Consider the following 13,678-nt stretch of genomic DNA (forward strand, 5'->3'; position numbering starts at 1 on the left):
GTAGTCGCGAGTATCAACAGCGGTGGTGGCACCTACTACGCGCCGTCGGTCAAGGGGCGCTTCACCATCTCCAGGGACAACGGCCAGAGCACGGTCCACGCTGCAGTTGAGCAGCCTCAGGGACGACGACACGGCCACCTACTACTGCGCCAAAGCTGCTCACGGTGGCACCGCACCATGAGCAGGCAGGGAAAAAACCCCGCGCCGGCTGCGCTGGCTGCGTTTGACCTGCATTGACCACATTGACTCGGTTGACCGCGGTTGACTTGGTTGACTGCGTTGACTTGGTTGACTTGGTTGACTGCGTTGACTCGGTTTGACCGCGTTGACTCGGTTGACTGCGTTGACTCGGTTGACCGCATTGAGTTGGTTGACTGCGTTGACTCGGTTGACTGCGTTGGACTGCGTTTGACTCGGTTGACCGCATTGAGTTGGTTGACTGCGTTGACTTGGTTGACTGCGTTGACTACGTTGACTGCATTGACCGCATTGACTCGGTTGACCGCATTGACCTCGGTTGACCGCATTGACTCGGTTTGACTGCGTTGACTGCGTTGGCTCGGTTGACCGCATTGACTTGGTTGACTGCGTTGACTGCGTTGACTCGGTTGACTGCGTTGTCAGCGTTGACACTGTTGACTGGGTTGACGGCATCGCCTCACTTGACTGCGTCGACTGCGTTGACAGCCGTTGACTCAGCTGACTGCACGCAGTTGACCCGGATGACGCATTGACTGGGTTGACGATGTTGACGGCATTGACCACATGGACTCGGTTGACTGCACTGATAGCGTTGACTGCGATGCCGGGGGGGGACTGCGGTCATCACCCATGGGAGCTGGCGGGCGGCGATGCGATGCCTGGCAGCACTCAAGACCTTGGTGCCACGCGTTGCGCGGCGCCCAGAGCCTTCACACGGCACCCAAGAGCCTGGAATCTTGCAAAGCACCTTCACTAGGGCATCCAAGTGCCCTGGCACCGATCCTGGAGGTGGTGCACAGCACCCAAGCGCCCTGGCACCGATCCTGGAGGTGGTGCCACAGCACCCAAGCAGCCTTACACGTCACCCAAGCACCCTTGCACAGCACCCACACACTCGTGCTGAACCCAAGTGCCCGTGGAGCCCAGACCCCCGGAGAAACTTCCCCAGGGGGACGCTGGGCCAGTACTGACCCAAATCTGGTCACACTTGGGCCAGTACTGACCCAGATCTGGTCCCACGTTGACCCTCTTGGTCCAGTTTTGGCTGAACTCTTGCCACTCCGCTGGCTGCTTGGGCAGTTTTGACCCAAACCTGGTCGCACTTTGCCCCTTTGGTTGACATTTGACCCAAACCTGGGCACTGGTTGGCTCTTGGGTCTTGTGTGGTCCTCAGATATGGCACGCTTGGACCCTGTTTGCCCGTTTTGCCTTAAACTTTGGTATGATTTGGCACACTGGTCCAATTTTGGCCCAGATCCAAGCACTGGTTGTCTCTTGGGGCCGATTTTGGCCCAAATCTGGGCCAGGTTTGCACTTTGGGCCTATTTTTGACAGTAATTTAAGCCCTTGTAAAACTTTGTGCCTATTTTGACCCAAAATCTGGGCCCTGGTTGGCACTTTGGGGCCCTCTTTTGACCCAAATCTGGGCCGTGGTTGGAACTTTTTGGGCCTATTTTGGTCTAAATTTGTGGCACTGGTTGGCACTTGGGGCCTATTTTGACCTAGATATGGGCAGATTTTGGCACTTACGGCCTATTTTGCCCCAAATCTGGGCATGTTTTGTCTCTTGTGGCCTATTTTGACCAAAATCTTGGCCCAGGTTTGCACTTTGGGCCTATTTTGACCCAAATTTGAGCCCTAGTTGGCACTTTGGGCCTATTTTTGGCCCAAATCTGGGCCCAGGTTTGCACTTTGGGCCTATTTTGACACTAATTTGAGCCCTAGTTAGAACTTTATGCCAATTTTTGACCTAAACCGGGGCCCTGGTTGGCATTTTCAGAGTATTTTGACCCAAATCTGGGCTCCGATCGACATTTAGGGACTATTTTAAACCAAATCTTGGTCCTGGTTGGCACTCTGGGAATAGTTTGACCCAAATCTGGGCCCTGATTGACACTTTGGGCCTATTATGAACCAAATCTGGGCCCTGGTTGGTACTCTTGGCTCTATGTTGGACCCAAACCGGGGCACATTTTGGCTCTTTGGGCCAATTTTAAACCCAAGTATGGATATGTTTTGTCTCTTTGGGCCTATTTTCACCAAAATCTGGGTCCTGGTTGGAACTTTTGGGCCTATTTGGTCTAAATTGTGGCACTGTTGGCACTTTGGGCCTATTTTGACACTTAGGTGATCCCTGGTTGGCACTTTGGGCCAATTTTGACCTAGATATGAGCAGATTTTGGCTCTTTGGGCCAATTTTGACCCAAATCTGGGCCCTGTTGGCACTTTGGGCAATTTTTAAACCCCAAGTATGGATATGTTTTGTCTCTTGGGCCTATTTTGACCAAAATCTGGGTCCTGGTTGGCACTTTGGGGCTATTTTGACCCAAATCTGGGCCGTGGTTGGAACTTTTTGGGCCTGTTTTGGTCTAAAATTGTGGCACTGGTTGGCACTTTGGGGCAATTTTGACCTAGATATGAGCAGATTTTGCTCTTTGGGTCTATTTTGACCCAAATCTGGGTCACTGGTTGTCTCTTGGGCAAATTTTGACCCAAGTCTGAGCACTGGTTGCCTCGTTGGTCATATTTTGACCCAAAATTGTGGCACTTGTTGGCTCTTTGAGTCAAATTTTGTCCCAAATCCGGGCACATTTTGGCTTGTTGGGCCAATTTTGACCCAAATCTGGGAACACTTTTGCCTTTTTCAAACTTTGCCTTCCAGATTGGCAAGTTATTTGCTCTTGGAGCCAATTTTGTCCCAAATCTGGGCACATTTTGACCCTTTTTGTCCAGCTTTGCCCCACACCTGAGGATTGCTCTTGCCTTGTCCGGGCGTTACTGGTGCAAACCTGGGGGAGTTTTTCTTTTTGGGGGCGTTTTGTGGCGTGGGAGGGACGGAGGCTCAGCCGGTGGCCGCTGGGGCAGGGGGATTTTGTGCTGCTCTGTGTCACCGTGGGTGCTGGTGCTTGGGGTGCTGCTCACACGGTGGTGCCGGCGGGTCGTGAAAAAGGTGCCGGGGCTCAGCCCCGCTGCGGCCGGGGAGGTCTTTCCCGCGGGACCATCCCCCGGGGGTGCCTCTTCCCCCTTTCTGGGCCGTGTCTGACGGAGCCCGGGCGACGCTTTTCCTGTCCCAACCACTTCTTCAGCAAATTGGGAGCATTTTTTACCCTTTATTGTCAATTTTCCAGCAAACCTTCAATTTGTTTTTCTTTGTTTTGCCTCTTTTGTCCCCAATCCGGCCCTTTGTTGATTCTTGTGACCTGTCTGGTCCCAAATCTGGTCCCACTTTGACCCTCTTGGTCCAGATTTGCCTTAATCTTTGCACTCGTTGGCTGCTTGGGCAGTTTTGACCCAAACCTGGTCGCACTTTGCCCCTTTGGTTGACATTTGACCCCAAACCTGGGCACTGGTTGGTCTTGGGTCTTGTGTGGTCTCAGATCTGGGCACACTTGGACCTTTTTGGCCAGTTTTGCCTTAAACTTTGGTATGATTTGGCACACTGGTGCAATTTTGACCCAAATCAGGGGACTCGTTGTCTCTTGGGCCAATTTTTGACAATACTGGACACGGGTTGGCTCTTGGGGCCTCTTTTGCCCCAAATCTGGGCAGATTTTGGCACTTTGGGCCAACTTTGACCCAAATCTGGCATATTTTTGGCTCTTTGAGCCTATTTTGACTCAAATTTGGGCCCTGGTTGGCACTTTTGGGGCTATTTTGATCTAAATCCTGGCACCGCTCGGCACTTTGGGCCTATTGTGACACTAATTGATCCCTGGTAGGCCCTTTGGGCCAATTGTAAACTGAAATCTGGGCATGTTTTGTCTTTTTGGGCCTATATTGACCCAAATCTGGGTCCTGGTTGTCACTTAGGGCCTATTTTTGACCCAAATCTGGGCCCTGGATGGAACATTGGGCCTATTTTGGCCCAAATCTGGGTCCTGGTTGTCACTTTGGGCCTATTTTGTCCCAAATCTGTGCCCTGGTTGGTACCTTGGGCCTATTTTGACCCAAATCAGGGCACATTTTGGCTCGTTGGGGCCTATTTTGACCTGAATCTGGGCCCTGGTTTTGAACTTTGGGCCTATTTTGACCCCAGTCTGGCCCTGGTTTGAACTTTGGGCCCTATTTTGACCCCAGTCTGGGCCCTGGTTGGCACTTTGGGCCTCTTTTGACAAAGTCTGAGCACTGGTTGCCTCCTAGGTCATATTTTTGACCCCATATCAGGGCACGTGTTGGCTTGTTGGGCCAAATTTTGACCCAAATCTGGGAACACTTTTGCCTTTTTCAAACTTTGCCTTCCAAATTGGCAAGTTTATGCTCTTGGAGCCAATTTTGTCCCAAATCTGGGCACATTTTGACCCTTTTCGTCAGTTTTTGCCCCATGCCAGATGATGCTCTTGCCTTGTCCGGGCGTTACTGGTGCAAACCGGGGGGAGTTTTTCTTTTTGGGGCGTTTTTGTGGCGTGGGAGGGACGAGCTCAGCCGGTGGCCGCTGGGGCAGGGGGGATTTTGTGCTGCCCTGTGTCACCGTGGGTGCTGGTTATTACGTTAAACTTCCTGGAGTCGTGCAATGTTCCCGTTAACCCACGGTGGTGCCGGCGGTGTCAAAAAAGGTGCCGGGGCTCAGCCCCGCTGCGGGCCGGGGGGGTCTTTCCCGCGGGACCATCCCCGGGGGTGCCTCTTCCCTTTCTGGCCGCGTCTGACAGAGCCAAGCGACGCTTTTCCTGTCCCAACCACTTCTTCAGCAAATTGGGGGCATTTTTTTACCCCAGTCCCGGCACTTTCCTAATACTTGTGACCTGTCTGGTCCCAAATCTGGTCCCACGTTGACCCTCTTGGTCCAGTTTTGGCTGAACTCTTGCCACTCGTTGGCTGGCTTGGGGCAGTATTTTTGACCCAAACCTGGTCGCACTTTGCCCCTTTGGTTGACATTTGACCCAAACCTGGGCACTGGTTGGCTCTTGGGTCTTGTGTGGTCTCAGATCTGGGCACACTTGGACCCTTTTTGACCCATTTTGGCTTAAACTTTGGTTATGATTTGGCCACACGGGTCCAATTTTGAGCCAGATCCATGCACTGGTTGTCCCTCTTGGGGCCTATTTTGGCCCAGATCTGGTCAGATTTTGGCACTTACGGCCTATTTTGACCCAAATCTGGACATTGTTTTTTCTCTTGGGGCCTATTTAGACCCAAATCTGTGCCCAGGTTTGCACTTTGGGCCTATTTTGACCCAGTCTGGGCCCTGGTTGGCTCTTTGGGCCAATTTTGACCAAAGTCTGAGCACTGGTTGCCTCGTAGGTCATATTTTGACCAAACCCGGGCAAATTTTGGCTCTTTGGGCCAAATTTTGTCCCAAATCTGGGCACATTTTGGCTCGTTGGGCTAATTTTTGACCCATATCTGGGCACATTTTGACCCTTTTTGTCCAGGTTTGCCCCACGCCAGATGATGCTCTCTCCTTCTCCAGATGTTTCTAGTGCAAACCTGGGGAGATGTTGGTTTTGTTGATGTTTTGTGGCGTGGGAGGGGACGAGCTCAGCCGGCGGCCGCTGGGGCAGGGGGGATTTTGTGCTGCCCTGTGTCACCGTGGGTGCTGGTGCTGGTTGGTATCCTACTCCCACGGTGGTGCCGGCGGTGCCAAAAAGGTGCCGGGGCTCAGCCCCGCTGCGGCCAGGGGGGGTCTTTCCGCGGGACCATCCCCCGGGGGTGCCTCTTCCCCCTTTCTGGCCGCGTCTGACGGAGCCCGGCGACGCTTTTCCTGTCCCAACCACTTCTTCTAGCAAATTGGGGCATATTTTACCCTTTACTGTCAATTTTCCAGCGAACCTCAGGATATTTTGCCCTGTTTTGCCTCTTTTGTCCCCAATCCGGCCCTTTGTTGATTCTTGTGGACCTGTCTGGTCCCAAATCTGGTCCCACGTTGACCCTCTTGGTCCAGTTTTGGCTGAACTCTTGCCACTCGCTGGACTGCTTGGGCAGTTTTTTGACCCAAACCTGGTCGCGCTTTGCCCCTTTGGTTGACATTTGACCCAAACCTGGGCACTGGTTTGGCTCTTGGGTCTTGTGTGGTCCTCAGATCTGGGCACACTTGGACCCTTTTTGCCCACTTTTGCCTTAAACTTTGGCATGTTTAGGCCCCACTGGTCCCAATTTTGACAAAAAATCAGGGGACTCGTCTCTTGGGGCCCAATTTTTGACAATACTGGACACAGGTTGGCTCTTGGGGCCTGTTTTGACCCAAATCAGGGCAGATTTTGGCCACTTTGGGCCAACTTTGGACCCAAATCTGGGCATATTTTGGCTCTTGGGCCTATTTTGACTGGAATCTGGGCCCTGGTTGGCACTTTTTGGGCTATTTTGATCCGAATCCTGGCACTGGTTGGCATTTTGGGCCTATTTTGACAGTAATTTGATCCCTGTTGGCACTGTTGGGCCTATTTTTGACCCAAATCTGGGCCCTGGTTGGCACTTTGGGCCAATTTAAAGCCCAAATATGGATATGTTTTGTCTCTTTGGGCCTATTTTGACTCAAATCTGGGCCCTGGTTGGCAGTTTGGGCCTATTATGACCCAAATCTGGGCCCTGGTTTGCAATTTCAGGCTATTTTGACCCAAAGCTGGGGCCCTGATTGGAACTTTGGGCCAATTTTGACCCAAATCTGGGCCCTGGTTTGCAGTTTCAGGCTATTTGACCTAAATCTGGGCCCTGATTGGAACATTGGGGCCAATTTTGACCCAAATCTGGGCCCCTGGTTGGCTCTTTGGGCCTATTTTGTCCCAATCTGGTCCCCGATTGGAACTTTGGGCCTATTTTGACCCAAACTGTGGCACTTGTTGGCTCTTTGGGCCAAATTTTGTCCCAAATCCGGGCACATTTTGGCTTGTTGGGCCAATTTTGACCCAAATTTGGGAGCATCCTTTGCACTTTTTGAGCCAATTTTGTCCCAAATCTGGGCACATTTTGACCCTGTCTGTCCAGTTTCGCCCCACGCCTGTGGGTGCTCTTGCCTTGTCCGGGCATTACTGGTGCAAACCGGGGGGAGTTTTTCTTTTTGGGGGCGTTTTGTGGCGGTGGGAGGGGACGAGCTCAGCCGGCGGCCTGGGGCAGGGGGGATTTTGTGCTGCCCTGTGTCACCGTGGGTGCTGGTGCTGGTTGGGGTGCTGCTGCTCCCACGGTGGTGCCGGCGGTGCCAAAAAGGTGCCGGGGCTCAGCCCCCGCTGCGGCCGGGGGGGTCTTTCCCGCGGTACCATCCCCCGGGGTGCCTCTTCCCCTTTCTGGCCGCGTCTGACGGAGCCCGGCGACGCTTTTCCTGTTCGTCCAACCACTTCTCAGCAAATTGAGGGCATATTTTTACCCTTTGTTGTCAATTTTCCAGCAAACCTCAGGATATTTTGCCCTGTTTTGCCTCTTTTGTCCTCAATCCGGCCCTTCGCTAGCTCTGGGGTCCCATCTGGTCCCAAATCTGGTCCCACTTCGACCCTCTTGGTCAGATTTGCCTTAAATCTTTGTACTCGTTGGCTGCTTGGGCAGTTTTGACCCAAACCTGGTCACGCTTTGCCCCTTTGGTTGACATTTGACCCAAACCTGGGCACTGGTTGGCTCTTGGGTCTTGTGTGGTCTCAGATCTGGGCACACTTGGACCCTTTTTGCCCACTTTTGCTTAAACTTCGGCATGTTTGGGCCCACTGCTGCAGTTTTGACCCAAATCAGGGCACAGGTTTTCTCTTGGGGGCCAATTTTTGACAATACTGGACATGGATTGGCTCTTGGGGCCTCCTTTGCCCAAATCTGGGCAGACATTGGCACTTTGGGCCAACTTTGACCCAAATCTGGGCATATTTTGGCTCTTTGAGCCTGTTTTGACTCAAATTTGGGCCCTGGTTGGCACTTTTTGGGCTATTTTGATCCGAATCCTGGCACTGGTTGGCATTTTTGGGCCTATTTTGACAGTAATTTGATCCCTGGTTGGCACTTTGGGCCTATTTTTGACCCAAATCTGGGCCCTGGTTGGCACTTTGGGCCAATTTTAAACCCAAGTATGGATATGTTTTGTCTCTTTGGGCCTATTTTCACCAAAATCTGGGTCCTGGTTGGAACTTTTTGGGCCTATTTTGGTCTAAATTGTGGCACTGGTTGGCACTTTGGGCCTATTTTGACACTTAGGTGATCCCTGGTTGGCACTTTGGGCCAATTTTGACCTAGATATGAGCAGATTTTGGCTCTTTGGGCCAATTTTGACCCAAATCTGGGCCCTGGTTGGCACTTTGGGCCAATTTTAAACCCAAGTATGGATATGTTTTGTCTCTTTGGGCCTATTTTGACCAAAATCTGGGTCCTGGTTGGCACTTTGGGGCTATTTTGACCCAAATCTGGGCCGTGGTTGGAACTTTTTGGGGCCTGTTTTGGTCTAAATTGTGGCACTGGTTGGCACTTTGGGCCAATTTTGACCTAGATTTGAGCAGATTTTGGCTCTTTGGGTCTATTTTGACCAAATCTGGGTCCTGGTTGTCTCTTTGGGCAAATTTTGACCCAAGTCTGAGCACTGGTTGCCCTCGTTGGTCATATTTTGACCCAAATTGTGGCACTTGTTGGCTCTTTGAGTCAAATTTTTGTCCCAAATCCGGGCACATTTTGGCTTGTTGGGCCAATTTTGACCCAAATCTGGGAACACTTTTGCCTTTTTCAAAACTTTGCCTTCCAGATTGGCAAGTTTTTGCTCTTGGAGCCAATTTTGTCCCAAATCTGGGCACATTTTGACCCTTTTCGTCCAGTTTTGCCCCACACCTGAGGATGCTCTTGCCTTGTCCGGGCGTTACTGGTGCAACCTGGGGGAGTTTTTCTTTTTGGGGGTGTTTTTGTGCGTGGGAGGGACGAGCTCAGCCGGTGGCCGCTGGGGCAGGGGGGATTTTGTGCTGCTCTGTGTCACCGTGGGTGCTGGTGCTTGGGGTGCTGCTCCCACGGTGGTGCCGGCGGTGTGAAAAAGGTGCCGGGGCTCAGCCCCGCTGCGGCCGGGGAGGTCTTTCCCGCGGGACCATCCCCCGGGGGTGCCTCTTCCCCTTTCTGGCCGTGTCTGACGGAGCCCGGCGACGCTTTTCCTGTCCCAACCACTTCTTCAGCAAATTGGGGGCATTTTTTACCCTTTATTGTCAATTTTCCAGCAAACCTCAATTTGTTTTTCTTTGTTTTGCCTCTTTTGTCCTCAATCCGGCCCTTTGTTGATTCTTGTGACCTGTCTGCTCCCAAATCTGGTCCCACTTCGACCCTCTTGGTCCAGATTTGCCTTAAATCTTTGCACTCGTTGGCTGCTTGGGCAGTTTTGACCCAAACCTGGTCGCACTTTGCCCCTTTGGTTGACATTTGACCCAAACCTGGGCACTGGTTGGCTCTTGGGTCTTGTGGTGGTCTCAGATCTGGGCACACTTGGACCCTTTTTGCCCACTTTTGCCTTAAACTTTGGTAATGATTTGGCACACTGGTCAAATTTTGACGAAAATCTGGGCATATTTTGGCTCTTTGAGCCTATTTTGACTGGAATCTGTGCCCTGGTTGGCACATTTTGGACTATTTTGATCTAAATCGTGGCACTGCTTGGCACTTTGGGCCTATTTTGACACTAATTTGATCCCTGGTTGGCGCTTTGGGCCTATTTTTGGCCCAAATCTGGGCACATTTTGGCACTTTGGGCCAATTTTAAAACCCAAATACGGATATGTTTTGTCTCTTTGGGTCTCTTTTGACCCAAATCTGGGTCCTGGTTTGCACTTTGGGCCTAATTTGACACTAGTTTGAGCCCTAGTTAGATCTTTATTGCTAATATTGGCCCAAATCTGGGCCCTGGTTTGCAATTTCAGGCTATTTTGACCCAAAGCTGGGCCCTGATTGGAACGTTGGGCCAATTTTGACCCAAATCTGGGCCCTGGTTTGCACTTTGGGCCTATTTTGTCCAAACCTGGTCCCTGGTGTGAACTTTGGGCCTATTTTGTCCCAAATCTGGGCACATTTTGGCTTGTTGGGCCAATTTTGACCCAAATTTGGAACCCCTTTGACTTTTTGAGCCAATTTTGACCCAAATCTGGGCACATTTTGACCCTGTCTGTCCAGTTTTACCCCACACCTGAGGATGCTCTTGCCTTGTCCGGGCATTACTGGTGCAAACCTGGGGGAGTTTTTCTTTTTGGGGGCGTTTTGTGGCGTGGGAGGGACGAGCTCAGCCGGTGGCCGCTGGGGCAGGGGGGATTTTGTGCTGCCCTGTGTCACCGTGGGTGCTGGTGCTGGTTGGGGTGATGCTGCTCCCACGGTGGTGCCGGCGGTGCCAAAAAGGTGCCGGGGCTCAGCCCCGCTGCGGCCGGGGGGGTCTTTCCCGCGGGACCATCCCCCGGGGGTGCCTCTTCCCCTTTCTGGCCGCGTCTGACGGAGCCCGGCGACGCTTTTCCTGTCCCAACCACTTCTTCAGCAAATTGGGAGCATTTTTTACCCTTTATTGTCAATTTTCCAGCAAACCTCAATTTGTTTTTCTTTGTTTTGCCTCTTTTGTCCCCAATCCAGCCCTTTGTTGATTCTTGTGACCTGTCTGGTCCCAAATCTGGTCCCACTTCGACCCTCTTGGTCCAGTTTTGGCTGAACTCTTGCCACTCGTTGGCTGCTTGGGCAGTTTTGACCCAAACCTGGTCGCGCTTTGCCCCTTTGGTTGACATTTGACCCAAACCTGGGCACTGGTTGGCTCTTGGGTCTTGTGTGGTCTCAGATCTGGGCACACTTGGACCCTTTTTGCCCACTTTTGCCTTAAACTTTGGCATGTTTAGGCCCACTGGTCCAATTTGACAAAAATCAGGGGGACTCGTTGTCTCTTGGGGCCAATTTTTGACAATACTGGACACAGGTTGGCTCTTGGGGCCTGTTTTGACCCAAATCAGGGCAGATTTTGGCACTTTGGGCCAACTTTGACCCAAATCTGGGCATATTTGGCTCTTGGGCCTATTTTGACTGGAATCTGGGCCCTGGTTGGCACTTTTTGCGCTATTTTGATCTAAATTGTTGCACCGCTTGGCAATTTGGGCCTATTTTGACACTAATTTGATCCCTGGTTGGCACTTCGGGCCTATTTTGGCCCAAATCTGGGCACATTTTGGCACTTTGGGCCAATTTAAAGCCCAAATATGGATATGTTTTGTCTCTTTGGGCCTATTTTGACTCAAATCTGGGCCCTGGTTGGCAGTTTGGGCCTATTTTGACCCAAATCTGGGCCCTGGTTTGCAATTTCAGGCTAATTGACCCAAAGCTGGGCCCTGATTGGAACTTTGGGCCAATTTTGACCCAAATCTGGGCCCTGGTTTGCAGTTTCAGGCTATTTTGACCCAAATCTGGGCCCTGATTGGAACGTTGGGCCAATTTTGACCCAAATCTGGTCCCTGGTTGGCACTTTGGGCCTATTTTGTCCCAATCTGGTCCCCGATTGGAACTTTGGGCCTATTTTGACCCAAACTGTGGCACTTGTTGGCTCTTTGGGCCAAATTTTGTCCCAAATCCGGGCACATTTTGGCTTGTTGGGCCAATTTTGACCCAAATTTGGGAGCACCTTTGCCTTTTTGAGCCAATATTGACCCAAATCTGGGCACATTTTGACCCTTTTCGTCCAGGTTTGCCCCACACCTGAGGATGCTCTTGCCTTGTCCGGGCGTTACTGGTGCAAACCGGGGGGAGTTTTTCTTTTTGGGGGGCGTTTTTGTGGCGTGGGAGGGACGAGCTCAGCCGGCGGCCGCTGGGGCAGGGGGGATTTTGTGCTGCCCTGTGTCACCGTGGGTGCTGGTGCTGGTAGTCTTGATCCTCCCACGGTGGTGCCGGCGGTGCCAAAAAGGTGCCGGGGCTCAGCCCCGCTGCGGCCGGGGGGGTCTTTCCCGCGGGACCATCCCCCGGGGGTGCCTCTTCCCCTTTCTGGCCGCGTCTGACGGAGCCCGGCGACGCTTTTCCTGTCCCAACCACTTCTTCAGCAAATTGGGGGCATATTTTACCCTTTACTGTCAATTTTCCAGCGAACCTCAGGATATTTTGCCCTGTTTTGACTCTTTTGTCCCCAATCCGGCCCTTTGTTGATTCTTGTGACCTGTCTGGTCCCAAATCTGGTCCCACTTTGACCCTCTTGGTCCAGTTTTGGCTGAACTCTTGCCACTCGCTGGCTGCTTGGGCAGTTTTGACCCAAACCTGGTCGCGCTTTGCCCCTTTGGTTGACATTTGACCCAAACCTGGGCACTGGTTGGCTCTTGGGTCTTGTGTGGTCTCAGATCTGGGCAAAAATTGGACCGTATTTGGCCAATTTTGCCTTAAACTTCGGCATGTTTGGGCCCACTGCTGCAGTTTTGACCCAAATCAGGGGACTCGTAACTTGGGGGCCAGTTTTTGACACAACTGGACATGGGTGCCTCTTGGGCCTCTTTTGACCCAAATCTGGGCAGACATTGGCACTTTGGGCCAACTTTGACCCAAATCTGGGCATATTTTGCTCTTTGAGCCTATTTTGACTCAAATTTGGGCCCTGGTTGGCACTTTTTGGGCTATTTTGATCCGAATCCTGGCACTGGTTGGCATTTTGGGCCTATTTTGACAGTAATTTGATCCCTGGTTGGCACTTTGGGCCTATTATGACCCAAATCTGGGCCCTGGTTGGCACTTTGGGCCAATTTTAAACCCAAGTATGGATATGTTTTGTCTCTTTGGGCCTATTTTCACCAAAATCTGGGTCTGGTTGGAACTTTTTGGGCCCCTATTTTGGTCTAAATTGTGGCACTGGTTGGCACTTTGGGCCTATTTTGGACACTTAGGTGATCCCTGGTTGGCACTTTGGGCCAATTTTGACCTAGATATGAGCAGATTTTGGCTCTTTGGGCCAATTTTGACCCAAATCTGGGTCCTGGTTGTCTCTTTGGGCAAATTTTGACCCAAGTCTGAGCACTGGTTGCCTCCTAGGTCATATTTTGACCCAAATCAGGGCACGTGTTGGCTCTTTGGGCCCAATTTTGTCCCAAATCCGGGCACATTTTGGCTTGTTGGGCCAATTTTGACCCAAATCTGGGAACACTTTTGCCTTTTTCAAAACTTTGCCTTCCAAATTGGCAAGTTTATGCTCTTGGAGCCAATTTTGTCCCAAATCTGGGCACATTTTGACCCTTTTCGTCCAGTTTTGCCCCATGCCAGATGATGCTCTTGCCTTGTCCGGGCGTTACTGGTGCAAACCTGGGGGAGTTTTTCTTTTTGGGGGCGTTTTGTGGCGTGGGAGGGACGAGCTCAGCCGGCGGCCGCTGGGGCAGGGGGGATTTTGTGCTGCCCTGTGTCACCGTGGGTGCTGGTGCTGGTTGGGGTGATGCTGCTCCCACGGTGGTGCCGGCGGTGCCAAAAAGGTGCCGGGGCTCAGCCCCGCTGCGGCCGGGGGGGTCTTTCCCGCGGGACCATCCCCCGGGGGTGCCTCTTCCCCTTTCTGGCCGCGTCTGACGGAGCCCGGCAACGCTTTTCCTGTCCCAACCACTTCTTCAGCAAATTGAGGGCA

The sequence above is a fragment of the Falco peregrinus genome, unplaced genomic scaffold (genome assembly GCF_023634155.1).
Source record: "Falco peregrinus isolate bFalPer1 unplaced genomic scaffold, bFalPer1.pri scaffold_110, whole genome shotgun sequence".
Classification (NCBI taxonomy): Eukaryota; Metazoa; Chordata; class Aves; order Falconiformes; family Falconidae; genus Falco; species Falco peregrinus.